At 30.9% G+C, this 19104-nt stretch overlaps 1 long non-coding RNA gene across 1 annotated transcript; it reads left to right on the top strand.

Annotated features, from left to right (window-relative positions):
• Positions 1-3335: 3335 nt before the first annotated feature.
• On the top strand, positions 3336-11399 carry LOC123897340. The gene is made up of 3 exons (XR_006804954.1): positions 3336-3503; positions 4334-4397; positions 11273-11399. It is a non-coding gene; the product is annotated as an uncharacterized LOC123897340 (long non-coding RNA).
• The last annotated feature ends 7705 nt before the right edge of the window (positions 11400-19104 follow it).

Raw genomic sequence — 19104 nt, 5'->3', positions numbered from 1 at the left:
ACTAAGTGATGTCTTAGAATCACTCTCAATCCATAAATAGTTTCAACCACGATAACTAGCAATTTCCGTGGCTATTATGATCGCGAAGATTTCAACATATAGAACTGAAACCTGTCCAAAATTCTTAGCAAAAGGTCCACACGAATTAGACATATAATCATGGAACAAACCTCCACAAGCAGCTGTAGCCGGCGTGCCCATGACATATTCGTCTATGTTTGCCTTCAACCAACTTATCAAACGAGCTTTCCATAAAACAAGCGTAACCTTGGGGGCATTACGAAGATCTAGATCAAAACAAGCGTAATCTATGATCAAAACAATCCTCAAGCAGATGTTTGGCCATCAAATGCAGGAGTCAAAAGAGTGCTATCTAGGTTCAGGAGTTTACCTGAATTTGAACGAAGCAAAAATATGGTGGATCAATAGGCCTTTTTAAGGGAAAGTGTAGAGAAAGGCTGTTTTCAATTGAAGAAAAAAAAGGAGGAAAATAGGGGGAAGGAAATAGCCAATATAATTTAACATTACATTAATAATGGAGAATTTAGTAGTAATTTAATGAGCAATGATGATCTCAATGTTTTTTTATCTTTCATTGATGAGAATTATCCGAAGGAAATTGATCGAAAGATGAAAGTAATGCAAATTGAAGCCCAAAATCCTTAGGGTCGTATGAGATGTCAAGCTAATGAAGTTAAAAGAACGCTTGTTGGGAGGAAACTCAATTTTTTAGTCCTTTGATGTTTACTATTTGAATAAAAAAATAATGTTTAGTAAACATCAAAGGACTAAAAATTGGGTTGCCTCCAACAAAAAATCTTTTAACTTCATTAACTTGACACCTCATACGATCCTAAGGATCTTGGGCTTCAATTTGCATTCCTTTCATCTTTCGATCAATTTCCTTCGGATAATTCTCATCAATGAATGATGAAAAAATATTGAGATCATCTTTGCTCATTAAATTGCCACTAAATTCTCAATTATAAATGTAATGATCAATTATATTGGCTATTTCCTTCCCCCTATTTTCCTCCGTTTTTTTCTTCAATTGATCACGACCTTTCATACACTTTCCCTTAAGAAGGTCTCTTGATCAAACATCTTTTTGTTTCTTTCAAATTCAGACAAACTCCTAAACCTAGATAACACACTTTTGACTCCTGAATTTGATGGCCAAACTTCTGCTTGAGGATTATTTTGATCATAGATTATTGCATATGCTTCAATCCCACAAAGAATGCACCAGCAGAGAAGACTGAGATAAATGATAAGGCAATTAGTGTCCAACCCATGTGGAGCTTTTGGGCTTGAAACCATGCAATCCAGTCTGTTGTCTACCCATAATGACTGATGACCCTTCATATTTTGAAACTTCATATTTATTTTATTTGATGCATTCCAAAAATATTGAAACATATTTTTGGACTGAATAAAATAAACAAACTGCCTTTAGTAACTTGTAGTGGAAGACGCGTTTTGGCGTACTGGATAAGCTCAAGCTTATTCTTGAATCAAATCTTGAAAAGATATTAGTTGAAAAATAAAGTTCGCTTCTTAGGTGACATATGTTGTACGCACACGTTACATCATCTTGGTCCAACATCAGGCTATTGTTTGTTTTTGAAAAATTGTAGCGAACATACAAAACCCAACATCAACCATAGTCGGTGATTCGCTAACTTATCGGCAGAATGATTACCTTCGCGGAAGATATGCCATCGAGTAATCTAAAGACCCAACATCAAACAATTACACCAACAGTTACGGAGATACCATGGTATGATGTTTGGTAATTCAAACGCACTAAGGGATGTTGTAGAATCACTCTCAATCCATAAATAGTTCCCACCACAACGACTAGCAATTTCCATGGCCATTATGATCCCGAAGATTTGAACATATAGAACTGAAACCCGTCCAAAATTCTTAGCAGAAGGTCCGCATGAATTAGATATATGATCACGGAATAAACCTCCCCAAGCAGTTGTAGTCGGCTGGCTACCCATGACATATTCTTCTATGTTTTCCTTCAACCACCTTATCAAACGAGCTTTCCATAAAACAAGCGTAACTGTGGGAGCATTACGAAGATCTAGATCAAAACAAGCGTAATCTATGAGCAAAACAATCCTTAAGCAGATGTTTGACCATCAAATTCAGGAGTCAAAATTGTGCTATCTAGGTTTAGGAGTTTACCTGAATTTGGACAAAGCAAAAATATGGTGGATCAAGAGGCCTTCTTAAGGGAATGTGTAGAGAAAGACCGTTATCAACCGACGAAAAAAAAAAGGAGGAAAATAGGGGGAAGGAAATAGGCAGTATAATTGATCATTACATTAATAATGGAGAATTTAGTAGGGGTTCGATCCTCAACACATTGTAAACGAAAAATAAAAAATAAAAAATGAGCATTATCCGAAAGGACTTGTAGTGTAATTTTGCCATGTTTTTTTATCTTTCATTGATGAGAATTATCCGAAAGAAATTGATCGAAAGATGAAAGTAATGCAAAGTGAAGCCCAAGATCCTTAGGATCGTATTAGATGTCAAGCTAATGAAGTTAAAAGAACGCTTGATGGGAGGAAACCCAATTTTTTAATCCTTTGATGTTTACTATTTGAGTCAAAAATCCGGTGATCTAGGAGGAATAGTATGCACATACGGTAAATCTACAATAATAAATACAATAGGAAATTTAACTTGTGCGTCAGATAAATTGGGTGGAAGAAATGCACAAATGGTGAAAAACAGCAATACAAATTTTTTATTGGTTTCCTTTTAAAAATAATTCTTAATTACCATTTATATCCATTTTGTCTATTCAAACAAATATTTCCATTAGGAGGGAGAAGTAAAAAATTCAAAAATTTATTATACCACCTTTTTAAAATTTAGGAAAATTTAATTTCCCTCTAAATTAAATCTTCCTTAAAAAAAAAAGGAGTTGTTTGTTTTTGTTTTCCACCCATTTGACTTATCCATAAGAAGAATAATATCATTTTTTTATTTTATAGAGTATTTTATTTATTTTTGACTAAATATAGAATATTTCACAATATTTTAAAAGTCGGACCGATGATCGAACCGTTGTGACCTTTGGGTAATGGTTCGATCAGTTCAACCGTTATTAAACAAGTTGAACTCGAATATTAAATAAATTCATAAAAAAAATGCACATTTCAACACCCAATTTTTTTTTTCTTTAACATAAACAAGCATATTGGTAGGAATAAAAAGCCCAAATGTATACAAGACCCAAAGCCCAAACCCTCTTCACTAACCCTAAATATAAAATAAAGTAACAACTATGCATATACTTTGTGCGGCCGCCACTCTCCCTTCTTCTTCTTCTTCTTCTTCTTCTTCTTTAGGGTGCTATCTGAAGGCTTTCAAGGCCAAAATAATCAACTTTCATCTTCAATTGACAACGATCTGAAAATTGGATGAAGATTTTGTTGTCATTCGACTTGAATGGACTGTGGTTGATTGAATACTTGCAGGTTCAACTATTAGAATTTATTCTTTTTGCTTATATGATTATGTTTTTGGTTAATGTACATGTTTTTGAACTTCAGATTTATTTGAAATTCATTTATCCCAGAATGTTATGCAGGATTTTTCATAGAAAAATGGTAGTGGAGTTTAAACTATTAGTGTTGAATTTAGATTCACTAATCATTGACTAAAGATGTGAGATTGGGTTTCTGATTACAAGAAACAATTGTGGGAGATGGGGGCTTAGACCATTTTATAAATTATTGAGATTTTCAATAAAAATAAGTTTATTTCGTGAATCATTTCATCATCGTATTTTTTCTCTAGTCTTCTCCTTAAATTTTGATGAATCATGTATTTCAATTTCCTTCCTCTCTAAAATAATTTTATCATTTTTTGTATTAGACTTGTTAGAGAATTTTGACACTAAAGTATGTTGCTATTAGACTTAGATTGTTTTTAATGTACGTTTGTTGGATCTTTCCAAGCTCATGTGGCATTATTAGGGAACATATGGATTTTATTTTTCGGAGAAAAACATGAAAAATAAATCTTAAAAATAGTTACTACAAGAAAGTTGGAAAGCATTAAGTTTGATATCTTTTTGATATCATATGAAATGATAAACTTTTTTTTTTTCATAAGTTGAAATGATAAACCTTGATACCGCATTATTGAATCCTATAAATAATAGTGCATGGTAAAATTCTTCTCACTATTCTAGTGTTAGAGCAAGTAAAATTATTTTGACAATTTAATTATATCTATGTTGTGCTTCAGTGCATTATTCTTTGATGCTAAGAGCTTAACCTCTTTATATACATAACACATGCAGATGGTTGATAAAGCATTTCTCTGCAAAAGACATCGCGTGCTTTTGATAGGAACTCCCTCTTCAGGTTTTTTTTCTTACCAATTTAGTAATTAAATTCATTTTATTATAATGATTTATGGATTTAATGAATTTCTTTTGAAATGGATTATAAATGAATTTTAAATTTTTAATGGAACAATATATTTACTGTTTTAATCCACGAATTATAATCCAAACAAAATTGTGTTTAACACTTGGTAAATTCTTCTATTTGGACATTAGATGATAGAATTAAATATCGCTTCAAGGAAAATCTATCACATCAAAATTTGGTACCGAGAAATACATATTACAATTTAATAATTTTCGCTTACTTTTCAACCAAAAAAAGGCTTAATTAGTAAAATGGTCCCTTAAAGACATTTTTTGTTTCAGATTGGTCCCTTAAAGAAAAAAAGGTCCAAATAAGTCCCTTAAAGAAAAAAAAGTCCGAATAGGTCCCTTAAAGACATCTCTGTTAATCAGTTTGGTCCCTAAAAAGAGGTCTAAATAGGACCAAACTGATTAACGGAAATGTCTTTAAGGGACCTATCCGGGCTTTTTTTTCTTTAAGGGACCTATTTGGACCTTTTTTTCTTTAAGGGATCAATCTGAAACCAAAAATGTCTTTAAGGGACCATTTTATTAATTAAGCCAATAAAAAGAAGGGGTTTTTTCTTGGATAACGTAAGAGCATCTAGGTATCTTAACATTCCAACTATGTTAGCAGCCCTAAACATTCTCATCCTCTGCATATGCATATATATATATATATATATATATGGGTTACTATACATGTGGGAGTAAGTTAACAAGCCTACTCCCACTATATATTTACCAAAAACTCATTCTCATCCTCTATACAAACCAATTTAAGTTATAATTAGATTAGTGGGGTGAGATAGGTAGCTCAATTGGTTAAGGAGTTGGAGTTCCATGGCTCAAGTCCTAGCAATGAGAAAAATTAACATAACATTGTAATATACTAAAAATTTGCCTATAAAAAGAAAGTTATAAGATTAGTTTTGTAAATTTGTTTTATTAATAAAATACATGTGTTTTTTTTTATAAACATTGAAAACAACACGGTCTTCGTGGAAATAAATATTTATCAAAACAAAATATTTTGATAAATAAATAAAATTAGCCAAAGTTTCAACTAACATGCATTATGGTATCATCTACAATTGTCCAATTGCTTTTTTTTTTCATTATCTTTTTTTCTTTTCTTTTTTTGCTTCTGTGTCTTTTTTCTACACATAATTGACATTAAGAATCCATCTTTAATAACTTTCTACCAGTTGTTCTACTTTTCTTAAAATAAAAAATGGTTCCGCCAGGTTTTTTCAACAAAAACAAGTTCTACTAAATTTTCATCAAAAACAAGTTATACTAATAAAAAATTTGACGCGTCGTGTTCATAAATTTTATAAGCACTGTGAATTAGGACAAAAGTTAGTAAAAACAAAAAAGTAGATCGAACAAGAATTTTCGGGAAAACTAACAATTAGTGAGTTTTTTATTTGTTTTTTTAATTAATTAAATGAAACTTACGAAACTACCTTCTATTTAAAATTGGCTTAGGTAATGATAAATCGGTTTTTTGGTCAAAACATGTTTTTTAAGTGGGAGTAGGTTAGAACTCCCATATATATATATAAAGAATCCCATATATATATATAAAGAATGCATGAATTTTGTTATTGACTTTTCATAATACCAATAATACCTTTAATTTTTTTTAATAGCAACAAAAAAAATTTATCAACAAACTAATCATAACATAAGACACATATTTTTTAACAGGAAAAATCTTTTGTTAACAAACTGACCATAACATAAAGCATATCTTTGGTTTTACATAAGTTAGACACAAGCAGACGCGGAACGCGCTTGCCTAGCTCCCTAGTATATATAAAGAGGATACAAAAAATTTTGGTGTATACTTTTCATAATTCCAACAATACCCTTTGACTTTGTTTTAGAGCAAAAAAATCTTTTATTAACAAATTCACCATAACATACCGCATGTGTTTTTTTTTAGTAGCAAAAATCTTTTATTAACAAACTCACCATAACATAAGACATCTCTCTTCTTTTTTTGACATAATTTTGCATAATAGAAAATATGGATCACACAGATAGGCGCGGAACGCACCAGTTTGGACGCTAGTATATATAAAGGGAAAAAAATTGTACAAAAAGGGGGGAGTATACCTTACCCCATGCTAAGATAAAGTGAAACAAGGCTAGAACTAATCATTAAAACGATAACAAGGCATTCCATGCTTGTCATGTAAAAATTCATCTCGAATAAAAAGAGGTAATGAATCCCACCAAATTGAGTCTTCAACCATAGTCCCTGATTCTCTAACTTATCCATCGGCACAATGATTACCTTCGCGGAAGATATGCCATCGAGTAATCTGAAGACCCAACATCAAAGAATTACACCAACAGTTATGGAGATTCCATGGTACGATGTTTGGCATTTCAAACGCACTAAGGGATGTTGTAAAATCACTCTCAATCCATAAATAGTTCCAACCACGATGACTAGAAATTTCCATGGCCATCATGATCACAATGATTTCAACATATAGAACTGAAACCTGTCCAAAATTCTTAGCAAAAGGTCCACATGAATTAGACATATAATCATGGAATAAACCTCCCCAAGTAGTTGTAGCAGGCGTGCATATGACAGATTCTTCTATGTTTTCCGTCAACCAGCTTATCAAATGAGTTTTCCATAAAACAAGTGTAACCTTGGACGCATTACGAAGTTTAGGAGAGAGTTGTGCATTCGTTAATATCTGATGTTCCAGAGAAGATCTAGAAGTAAAACCAATCAGAAGTGGAGCACTAGTTATCAGGGCAGTCATGATTATCATTTTGGCAGCATAAACAGTGATTCGAGAATTATATTGAAACAAATGTCAAATATACATCGTACCAAATCAGTACCCCAACATGTCATCATCGTCGACAATTAACACCAATATCCTCTTTTTAGGGTCGGTATTAATGAGTCTCTCTTTCAAAATACCATTCAATATCCATTCACTATAACAATTGTACCCTCTACTAATAATATTGTGTTGTTATTGTTGTTCACTTCTGTTTTGAAGAATGGGAAAATAGATAATGAATTAGTTAATACCAACCTTAAAAAGAGGAGATTGAAGGTAGTTGACGACGACAATGATGATGGTGTTGGAGTTTGAAAAATGCGGATGTTCAAAGTTTGGTTACCAAATAGAATGAGTGTCGAATTGACTAGTAAAGAATGCAGAAAATGTAACGTGTTTTTGAAAGAGTGTGGAGTTACATAACATTCTTACATGTCTGTCTCGGATTGCAACTTTCAGCATCTTGCACCGGTTCATAATTAATGAATCGGTTCACCTTTCCAGCTTTAGCAATCTGGCCCCAGTGCTTCCTGAACATGGAATAATTCATCCTGAAAAAAGTGACTTGTGAATTTCATGATTTTAAGCTAATCCTCACAGTTTCTAGACCAAGATAGACAAAGTGAGAAACTCTGAACAAAGAATTTATCACAAACTTGAGGAGTAATGCAATGTTTTTCCTCTACAATCCTTAAAATATATATTGTGGTGTTATATCGCATCACCATAATGTCTGGCGGTAGTACTTATGATGTGTTCGATCTGTTTGATCATTCCAATAATTATTACTATTAATTTTCTAGGTTGATATATCAGTATAAAATGAAAATAATAAACTTTTTAGGCGCCTTCCCTAAATAGCAGTGGATCACGCGGAAAAAGTTGATAATGTGATACACATGGAAGCTTTTCTTCGTCCCAAGAGGATGAAGTATCTGAGTACTCATTAGTTTCATCCATCTTTCCTTTACCTTTATCAAGGATGCTAGATTCATCATCAACATTATTTGAAGCATTTACCATGCCCTCAATTTGACTTTGCTTTGGTATAGAAATAATAATGCCACTAGCAAAATTAGTCTTTTTTGGAATCATATTTTCAACATTTTTGCTCAATTCTTTTACATGCAATTTTGGTGTTCTGCGTTGCCTCATATTTTTTTCTTTGTCTTGCCCGAAATCCAATTCCTTAAATATGTCAGATAGCATTCTAGTTTTTTGTGTACTTCCTCTACATTGGTTGAAGCTTCCCTTATTTCATCATATTTTTAATCGACATCTTTGTTGCGTAATCTCATCTATGTTCAAAACATAACTTAAGCATAAATTTGCAACATGAAGAAAATGAGGTTTTGCAACATAGATGTCGATTCAAAATATGATGAGATAAGGGAATCTTCAATCAATGTAGAGGAAATACAAAAAAAATTGATTGCTCTCTGATATATTCAAGGAATTGGATTTTGGAAAGATAAAGAAAAAAAATTAAGAGGCAAGGTAGAATACTAAAATTGCATGCAAATGAATTGAACAAAAATACTAAAATATGATTCCAAAAGGGAGTAAATTTTGCTAGTGGAATTATTATTTCTACACCAATGCAAAGTCAAATTGAGGGTACGTTAAATGCTTCAATTAATGATGATGATTAATTTAGCATCCTTGATAAAGGGAAAGGAAAGAACCAATGAGGACTCGAATACTTCATCCTCTTGGGATGAAGAAGAGCCTCCATTTGCATCACATTCTCAATTTTTTCCGTGTGAGCCACTACTATTTGGGGAAGACGCCTAAATCGTTTATTATTTTCATTTTGTCCTAATATATCAACCTAAAAAAATAATGAGTGGTAGTTATTAGAATGATCAACATATCAAACACATCCCAAGTCCTAACCATTGGACATTGCTGAAGCTAGAAAGATGTATTGGTTCATTAATTATGAACCAATGCAAGATGTTGAAAGTTGCAATCCGAGACAAACGTGAACCGGTGCAAGTGTGAATAATTGGAATCCTAGAGAAACTTGAACCGGATCATAAAAGATGATTGTGCATGCGCGAGATTTTTGAAGAATATGTTTTTATTTGTTTCTCGTTTAGGTAGATTTGTTCCTACTTTTAAAGCTTTTATTTTTTCTATATATCGAGGACTTGTAACACATAGAAAAATAAGGATTTGAGGCCAACACACAAACAATGATTTGAAGTTAGGCAAGTACTTAATAAATGTATCTCTGATTTACTAACTATTGGACTAGCAGCTTGTATGCAAAATGGATTCATTGCATCAACTGCAACTAGCAATGATTCTGTTGTGAACTTATGGAAATGAAGCTCTAGTTAAAGATCCTATTGAGACAAAACAGAAAGAGTGAATGGATAAACAAACGAATCGGGCTGGCCCGAAAGCCCGACAGTCCGTGTAATGCTGGGCTCGAGTACTGTTTTTTAACCCACTTGGGTTGGTGGATTGGTATTGGCTTGGGACCTGGGAGTGTGCTCCTCTTGAGGTCTGAGGTTCGATTCTCTCTAGAGTCAATTTGGGTAGCCTAATTTAGCTTCTTAAAAAAAAGTATTGTTTTTTGCAGTCCATTTTTTATCCGGACTTTTCAACCCGGTCCAATATAGCTAGAAGTTCGTTCAGGCTGCCCGTTTTGGCAGCTCTGACAACGATGGTGCTATAAACATGTAATAAAGACTGGTATATGTTGAGTATAACATATATGATTATGCTTAAGAATTACATTTCACATATATTTCTTTATAATGCTTGAGATATGTAGGGTGCAAGGGTTAATATTCCTAAACCACGGGATACAATCATATCATATAGACATAAAAGCACAAAACAAGAAGAATAGACAACACTCATCACATAAAAGTCAAAAGCCAAATACAAATAAAATAGATAGATAAAAATTAGAACTTAATGCACATAATGCATGATATGCAATTAGATAATGATCCGGATATCATTCAAATTGGGCTTAATAATTTCAATCACCTCAATTGGAAGCAAGCTAGATGGGCAACAAGCTGCATGCGCTGCTAATTCTTTTTGAATAGCAAAACTCAATCTTTGAAAAACTACATTCCTAAACCTAGGCGTCACGACATTACAATGCATGACCTTTTGAACTCTAGTATTTGGTTATGTTCAAAAGCTTAGAATCATACTTTAATGAGCAAGCTATAATAATTATTATTCGGGAATGAATGAAACACTACATAACTAGTTGATCATATGGTAAGATGTGAAAATAATTGAAAAGCTTCTAAGCATCACCAACACTGAAGTAATTTTGGTGCCCTAATAATAAATCATAGTTATTAATCATTCCATACCAAGTAAATGAAATGGTAGCTATTTGTGATTATATAAAGTCTTACAGCTAACATCACGAAGGCTCCAGTGATGACTATTGGGAGTTGCCACAATGCATCGTCTTTCTGTTGTTAAAATGTCTGCAGTGCACGCCGTGTTTCTGTTGTGATTTTGTGTCTAACCGAAAATGGAACTGTCTAGTTAGAGGTAGAGCTGTAAAATGGTCTGGCACGGCCCGCCTTGGCTTAGAGGGCCACCACATATAAGTAAACTGGACCGATGTGATTTGATTGCTTAATGAGCTACCAAAATGGAGCTCAATCCAATTATTAATGGGTTATATAGTCCGATTATCAACCCGACCCATATTTCTATTTGGGTTATGACATTTATTCTTTTTGGTGTGTGGAACGAAAAAAAAAGTATCTTTGTTGTTTATCGAATATATTTAAAAATAATAATAATAATAATAATAATAATAATAGTAATATTGAAATATGGGCCAGGTTGATCATCAGACTACATAACCCATTAATATTTGGATTTAGCTCAATTTTGGTAGCTCATTAAGCAAGCAAATCACCTTGGTCCAGTTTATTTATATGTGGTGGCCCACTAGGCCGAGGCGGGCCATGCCAGACCATTTTACAGCTCTACTCTAATTAGACTTTTCAATTTGCAGTCAGACAAAAAATCACAACAGAAACACGACGTGCACTGCAGACATTTTAACAACAGAAAGACGGTGCATTGCGGTGACTCCCAGCAGTCATATCGTCGTAGCCTTCGGGTTGTCAGCTGTAAGACTTAATTATAAAATCAGAAATCGCTACCATTTCATTTACTTCATATGATTAATAACTATGATTTATTATTAGGGCACTGAAATTACTTCATTGTTGATGATGCTTAGAAGCTTTCAGTTATTTTCACATGTTATTATTATAGTTTGCTCATTATGATTCTAAGCTTAGTATTTGGTCATGACCTTTTGATTATGATCAACTCCAGTATTTGGTTCTTCAACTTTCAAAATGTCTTGATTGTTTTTATCTTATCCATTTTGAGACTGAATTTTTTATGACGTAACAAGTGAGATGCTTCTCATTTGACGATATGACTTGCTATAATTTAACAACTAGTTTACATTGCTTTCTCTTTTTTTTTTTTTTTGACAATAAACATTTCATTTATATATACATTAATCTACATGCGTTTGATCTGCTAAAAAACAGAGAATTGGTCTGGCTAACTTTTGTTGTACCTTTTTTTTTTTTTACCGAAACTTTTGTTGTACCCTGTTTGATTTGAAACTGGTTATGGGACTGGATAAATTAGGTAGCAAGGGACAAGATAAAATCAATAATTTTTGTCCCCACTAAACCACATGACAACTTTTTGTCCACAGGACAACTATAAAAAATACGAAAATATCCATTTTATTTTCGAATATAAAAATATTATCATCATATCTCTCTCCGGTATAGTTTTGTCATGTCTTGTATTATCTTATTCTGTCATGTATTATTCCGTCCGGTCCTTACTGTTTTACGAATTTGTAAATTCGGGAATCAAACTTGTGGATTTAAAAACTAAAAGGATAATTATCGTGAATGACGTAACAAAAATCTTTTATATTATAAGTTTGTATACACAAGCAAACTCTAAACCCTAATTTGTTTTCCCTGTTTTCCCTCCATTTTATCTTGCAATTTTTATTAAAAAATAATACAATTTTGTCTTGACTAGGATTTGAACCCGCAACCCTTCAATGCAAGATAATATTTCCAACCATTATGGCAAGTATACCAATTGTGATTAAAATTATGTGCAATAATTGATAAGCACCATCAATTTTAAAAGTATATCATATCAAAATTATTGTTGACTATATTATTCATCACGAAATATTTTTATGTCTTTCCTGATCAATGATTTTTTTTTCTACCGGATCATAAATTTAGAGAATAATTATCATGTGAGATTTGGAAAGTTATTATCACGTGTAATTTGGAAAGTTATTATCAAACTCAATTCTACTAAATCAATTTTTTTTTGCAATACAACCAAACACAATCATAGTCATGTCACTAATCACATTCATTATTTTGTTTTTAATATTGCAGATTTAATATTAACCGATGATCAATTGATATAATATGCACTAGCAGACCAATTGTGATTTAAATTATGTCCACAAAGTGTTAAGCTCCATCAACTTTCATAGGAAAGATTTCATACGACAATTAAGCACCATCAATTTTCATTGCACAATTTAAACAATTAAAAACCGATAATCTCTTATATTATAAGCTTGCTAACATAAGCTAACCCTAAACCAAATTTTTTCCCCTCATTTTCTCTTTCTTTTTATTGCAGCTTTATATTAAAAATATATAGATTTGTCATCGAACCTGCATCTCTTACTTACAATAAAAACTTTCAACCGCTAAAACATGTGCTTCAATTATGAAAGAATTTAGGAATCCTAATATGTTAACCATGTTTTCAATAAATTTGAACGGCGGAATTAATCATAATTTTTATTTATTTATGGATGTCTACTTAAGTTTATGTTATTGATTACGTCTTTAATTTTTTTTTAACCTTTAATTATCATCAATTTTTTAACCTTTAGTTATCAGCAATTTTTTTTTAATAAGTAAACAAAACGATGGGGTTCAAAAATTATTTAAAAAATATATAAAATATAAAATAAGCATATAAACAAATATAGAATAATTAGTCCATGAAATTCCCTATACTATTCTTATTGAAAATGCTCTTAGAATTTTTGTATTTTATTTTTTATTGTTATATATTACACCTAATTAGACCCATGCAGCGCATGAGTCAAAGTTCTAGTTGATAATATTCAACATCTTCTTCGTCAACCAACCCAAATTAAATCCTTAATTTAATTTTTCTCTCTTTCATCTAACTTTTTTTTTTTGGTCAAGCTCTTTCATCAAACTTTGTCGCTATATATTTTCAAAAATAATAATTTCAACAAGTATACAGAGAGAGTATTTTTGAAGAGGAATACAGAGAGAGTATTGATCAAGATCTTTTTCAAAAATAATAATCAATGTATCTAATAAAAAAATTCAATGTGATATATGTATTGATAAAACTCCAGCTGAGCTCATCTCTTATAATATAAGCTTGTATAAAAAAGCAAACACTGAACCTAATTTTTTTTCCATCCATTTTTATATTGCAGTTTTTTATTAAGAAAAAATACAACTTTGTCTTAACTAGGATTCGACCGCATCCCTTTATTACAATACAACATTTCAACCACTATTACAATACAATATTTCAACCACTATGTCATGTAGGCCAATTGTGATTAAAATTATGTCACAAAGTGTTAAATCTGGCTCACGTTATGAATCAATTAAATTTCTTGCGAAATTAATCTCTTATATTATAAGCTTGCTAACATAAGCTAACCCTAAACCTAATTTTTTTTTCCCTCTCATTTTCCCTCTCTTTTTATTGTAGCTTTATATTAAAAAATATACAAATTTGTCTACAATGGGAATCGAACATGCATCCCTTGCTTACAATAAAGTCTTTCAACCACTAGAGCATGTGTTTTAATCATGATAAAAGTTAGGAATCCTAATGTGTTAACCCTGTTTTTCAATAAATTTGAACGACAACATCTTTTATATTATAAGCTTGCTAACATAAGCTAAGCCTAACCCTAATTTTTTTTCCCTCTCATTTTCCCTTTCTTTTTATTGTAGCTTTATATTAAAAAAATAAAAATACAAATTTGTCTACAATGAGAATCAAACCTTCATCTATTGCTTACAATAAAGCCTTTCAACCACTCAGTGGCGGAGCTAGCCCAAAAGGTTGGGGCGGGCCGCTACGAATATAAATCGAATATACAAAAAAATTACTAAAAAAAGACATATCATATTGAGGGTGTGTCTAATATAGATATCTCAAAAAGAGTCAATAGGTGAACCATTACCATTTTCAATAAATAAATTTAAATTTTTTTAACAAAAGATTGATCAAATATGAATTTTTATACACAAACTCTATTTTAAATAAAAATTTGAGTACTTTTTTTCTCCAAAAAAATATACTTGAATACTTTCACAAAATAAATTACACATTCTAAAATTTCTATAAATATTAAACAATAAAACATTAGAAGGGATGCTTCAAATAAATAAATTAAGAAGGACATTTGAATTATTAATTTATAAGTGAGAATTCTGGATCGTCTAATGAGAGGGGGTTTGAAACCCCCGCAAACTGGAAACCTGTTAAAGAATTCTGGTGGTCCAAATTGATGTTGCTTGAAACCCCCACAAACTGTGAATTAACAAACTAAACAGACTATTTAGCTGGGGTTTAAAACCGCCGCTAAAGAGTATACCTGAAAAAATGAAAATCTTGGGGCGGGCCATGACCCTGTCCAGCCCATGAGGGGCCTGCAACCACTATAGCATGTGGTTCAATAGTGAAAAAAAGTAAGCTTGCTAACGTAAGCTAACCCTAAACCTAATTCTTTTCCCTCTTATTTTCTCTCTCTTTTATTGTAACTTTATATTTAAAAAATTGTCTACAATGAGAATCGTACATGCATCCCTTGATTACAATAAAGTCTTTCAACCACTAAAACATGTGCTTCAATCGTGATAAAAGTTAGGAATCCTAATATGTTAACCCTGTTATTCAATAAATTTGAACGACATCATCTATTATCTCTTATATATTATAAGATTGCTAACATATACGCTAACCCTAAACCTAATCTCTTATATTATAAGCTTGCTAACATACGCTAACCCTAAACTTAATTCTTTTCGCTCTCATTTCCATCTTTTTTTTTATTGCAGCTTTATATTAAAAAAATATAAATTGTCTACAATGGGAATCGAATCTGCATTCCTTATTTACAATAAAGTTTTTCAATCACTAGAGCATTTGCTTCAATCGTGATAAAGTTAAGAATCCTAATATGTTAACCCTGTATTTCAATACATTTGAACCACAGAATTAATCACAATGTCTATTTATGTATGGTTGTCCACTTAAGTCTATTTATGTATGGTTGTCCACTTAAGTTTATGTTCTTGATTGTGTTCTTAATTCTTTTTTAACTTTTAATTATCAGCAATTTTTCAACGTTTTATAAGCTTGCTAACATAGGCTAACCCTAAACCTATTTTTTTTTTTCATCTCATTTTCCCCCTCTTTTTATTGTAGCTTTATATTAAAAAAAATACAAAGTTGTCTACAATGGGAATCGAACATGCATCCCTTGCTTACAATAAAGTCTTTCAACCACTAGAGCATGTGCTTTAATCATGATAAAAGTTATGAATCCTAATATGTTAACCCTGTTTTTCAATAAATTTGAACGGCAGCATCTTTTATATTATAAGCTTGCTAACATAAGCTAAGCCTAAACCTAATTTTTTTCCCCTCTCATTTTCCCTTTCTTTTTATTGTAGCTTTATATTAAAAACAATATAAAAATACAAATTTGTCTACAATTGGAATCGAACCTTCATCTATTGCTTACAATAAAGTCTTTCAACCACTATAGCATGTGGTTCAATAGTGATAAAAGTAAGCTTGCTAACATAAGCTAACCAGAAACCTAATTATTTTCCCTCTCATTTTCTCTCTCTTTTATTGTAACTTTATATTTAAAATATAAAAAATTGTCTACAATGAGAATCGTACATGCATCCCTTGATTACAATAAAGTCTTTCAACCACTAAAACATGTGCTTCAATCTTTATTTGTTAACCCTGTTATTCAATAAATTTGAACGACGTCATCTATTATCTCTTATATATTATAAGCTTGCTAACATATGTTAACCCTAAACCTAATCTCTTATGTTATAAGCTTGCTAACATAAGCTAACCCTAAACTAAATTCTTTTCCCTCTCATTTTCCATCTTTTTATTATTGCAGCTTAAATTAAAAAAATATAAATTGTCTACAACGGGAATCGAATCTGCATCCCTTATTTACAATAAAGTTTTTCAATCACTAGAGCATGTGCTTCAATCGTGATAAAAATTAAGAATTCTAATATATTAACCCTGTATTTCAATACATTTGAACGGCAGAATTAATCACAATTTCTATTTATTTATGGTTGTCCACTTAAGTTTATGTTCTTGATTGTATTCTTAATTTTTTTTAACCTTTAATTATCAGCAATTTTTCAACCTTTTAATTATCAGCAATTTTTTTTAATAAACAAAACGATGGGGTTTCAAAATTATTAAAAAAAAAATCACTTATATTAAAAAAAAACACAAATTTGTTACGATGGGAAATAACCCTAAACCTAATTCTTTTCCATGTAATTTTCCCTCTTTTTTTATTGCTTCTTTATATTAAAAAAAAAAACCCAAATTTGTTACGGTGGAAATTGAACCTGCATCCCTTACTTACAATAAAGTTTTTCAATCATTAAAGTATGTGCTTAGTCGTGATAAAAGTTAAAAATCCTAATATGTTAACCCTGTTTTTTAATAAATTTGAATGGCAAAATTTATCACAATTTCTATTTATTTATGGTTGTCCACTTAAGTTTAGTCAAATTTTGTTACATAATTGGTGAAGATACAAATGAAACTTCCAATGTAGTCTATAAGGAAGTATTTTGTAATATATCATAACTTCTGTTGGATGAACATTTATCCATATTTATTTTTGAACTAATGTTTAATGTTGCTCAACTTTTTTCATATAGCTTTTATTATTAGAGCATCTCCAATGGTGATACCACTTTGGGTATCATACATTACTAACAAATGGTCCTACAATGTCATGTAATACTTATGCAACTCATACATATTTTGCTCCAATGGGATACTACTTTGGGTATTATACATTATTAACAAGTGGTCCACATGTCACGTCATTGAACTTCAATGATAAAAAAAACTAAGGTACGGATAATTAGTGTATGAAACTCTCAATGATAATTTTGTTGAAGATGCTCTTATTATTTTTATATCTTATTTTTTATTGTTACATATTACGACTAATTAGACCCATGCACCGCATGGGTCGAAGTTCTAGTTAAAATAGTGTTTGTTTCATGCGATGAGCACAAAGTATGCAACAAAAATTCAAGTGAAAAAAAATGAAAATGAAAGAAAAAAGAAATCTTTTATATTATAAGCTTGTATACACAAGCAAACTCTAAACCCTAATTTGTTTCCCAGTTTTCCCTCCATTTTATCTTGCAATTTTTATTAAAAAATAATAAAATTTTGTCTTGACTAGGATTCGAACCCACAACCCTTTAGTGCAAGGCAATATTTCCAACCACTATAACAAGTATACCAATCGTGATTAAAATTATGTGCAATAATTGATAAGCACCATCAATTTTAAAAGTATATCATATCAAAATTATTGTTGACTATATTATTTCATCACGAAATATTTTTATGTCTTTCGTGATCAATGATTTTTTTTCTACCGGATCATAAATTTAGAGAATAATTATCATGTGAGATTTGGAAAGTTATTATCACGTGTAATTTGAAAAGTTATTATCAAACTCAATTCTGCTAAATCAATTTTTTTTGCAATACCACCAAACACAACCATAGTCATGTCACTAATCACATACATTATTTTGATTTTAACATTGCAGATTTAATATTAACTGATGGTCAATTGATACAATATGCACTAGAAGACCAATTGTGATTTAAATTATGTCCACAAGAGTTAAGCTCCATCAACTTTCATAGGAAAAATTTCATACGACAATTAAGCACCATCAATTTTCATTTCACAATTTAAACAATTAAAAACCGATAATCTCTTAGATTATAAGCTTGCTAACATAAGCTAACCCTAAACCAAATTTTTCCCCCTCTCATTTTCTTTTTCTTTTTATTGCAGTTTTATATTAAAAAAATACAGATTTGTCATCGAACCTGAATCCCTTACTTACAATAAAACCTTTCAACCGCTAAAACATGTGCTTCAATTATGAAAGAATTTAGGAATCCTAATATGTTAACCCTGTTTTCAATAAATTTGAACGGCAGAATTAATCACAATTTTTATTTATTTATTTATGGATGTCTACTTATGTTTATGTTCTTGATTATGTCTTTAATTTTTTTTAACCTTTAATTATCATCAATTTTTTAACCTTTAGTTATCAACAATTTTTTTTTAATAAGTAAACAAAACGATGGGGTTCCAAAATTATTTAAAAAATATATAAAATATAAAATAAGCACATAAACAAATATAGAATAATTAGTCCATAAAATTCCCTATACTACTCTTATTGAAAATGCCCTTAGAACTTTAGTATTTTATTTTTTATTATTACATATTACACCTAATTAGACCCATGTACCGCATGGGTCAAAGTTCTAGTGAAAATGAAAAAGGAAAGAGTAGATAGCAAGTAAATTTGAATATTAGTAAAAAAATCAGGTGGCCTAGGAGGAATAGTTTGCATATAGGGTAAATCTGCAATAAGAAAA

This window comes from Trifolium pratense, linkage group LG1 (assembly GCF_020283565.1).
Source record: "Trifolium pratense cultivar HEN17-A07 linkage group LG1, ARS_RC_1.1, whole genome shotgun sequence".
Classification (NCBI taxonomy): domain Eukaryota; kingdom Viridiplantae; phylum Streptophyta; class Magnoliopsida; order Fabales; family Fabaceae; genus Trifolium; species Trifolium pratense.
Note: the sequence above shows the minus strand (reverse complement) of the source record. Positions and strands in the feature narration are given on the sequence as shown.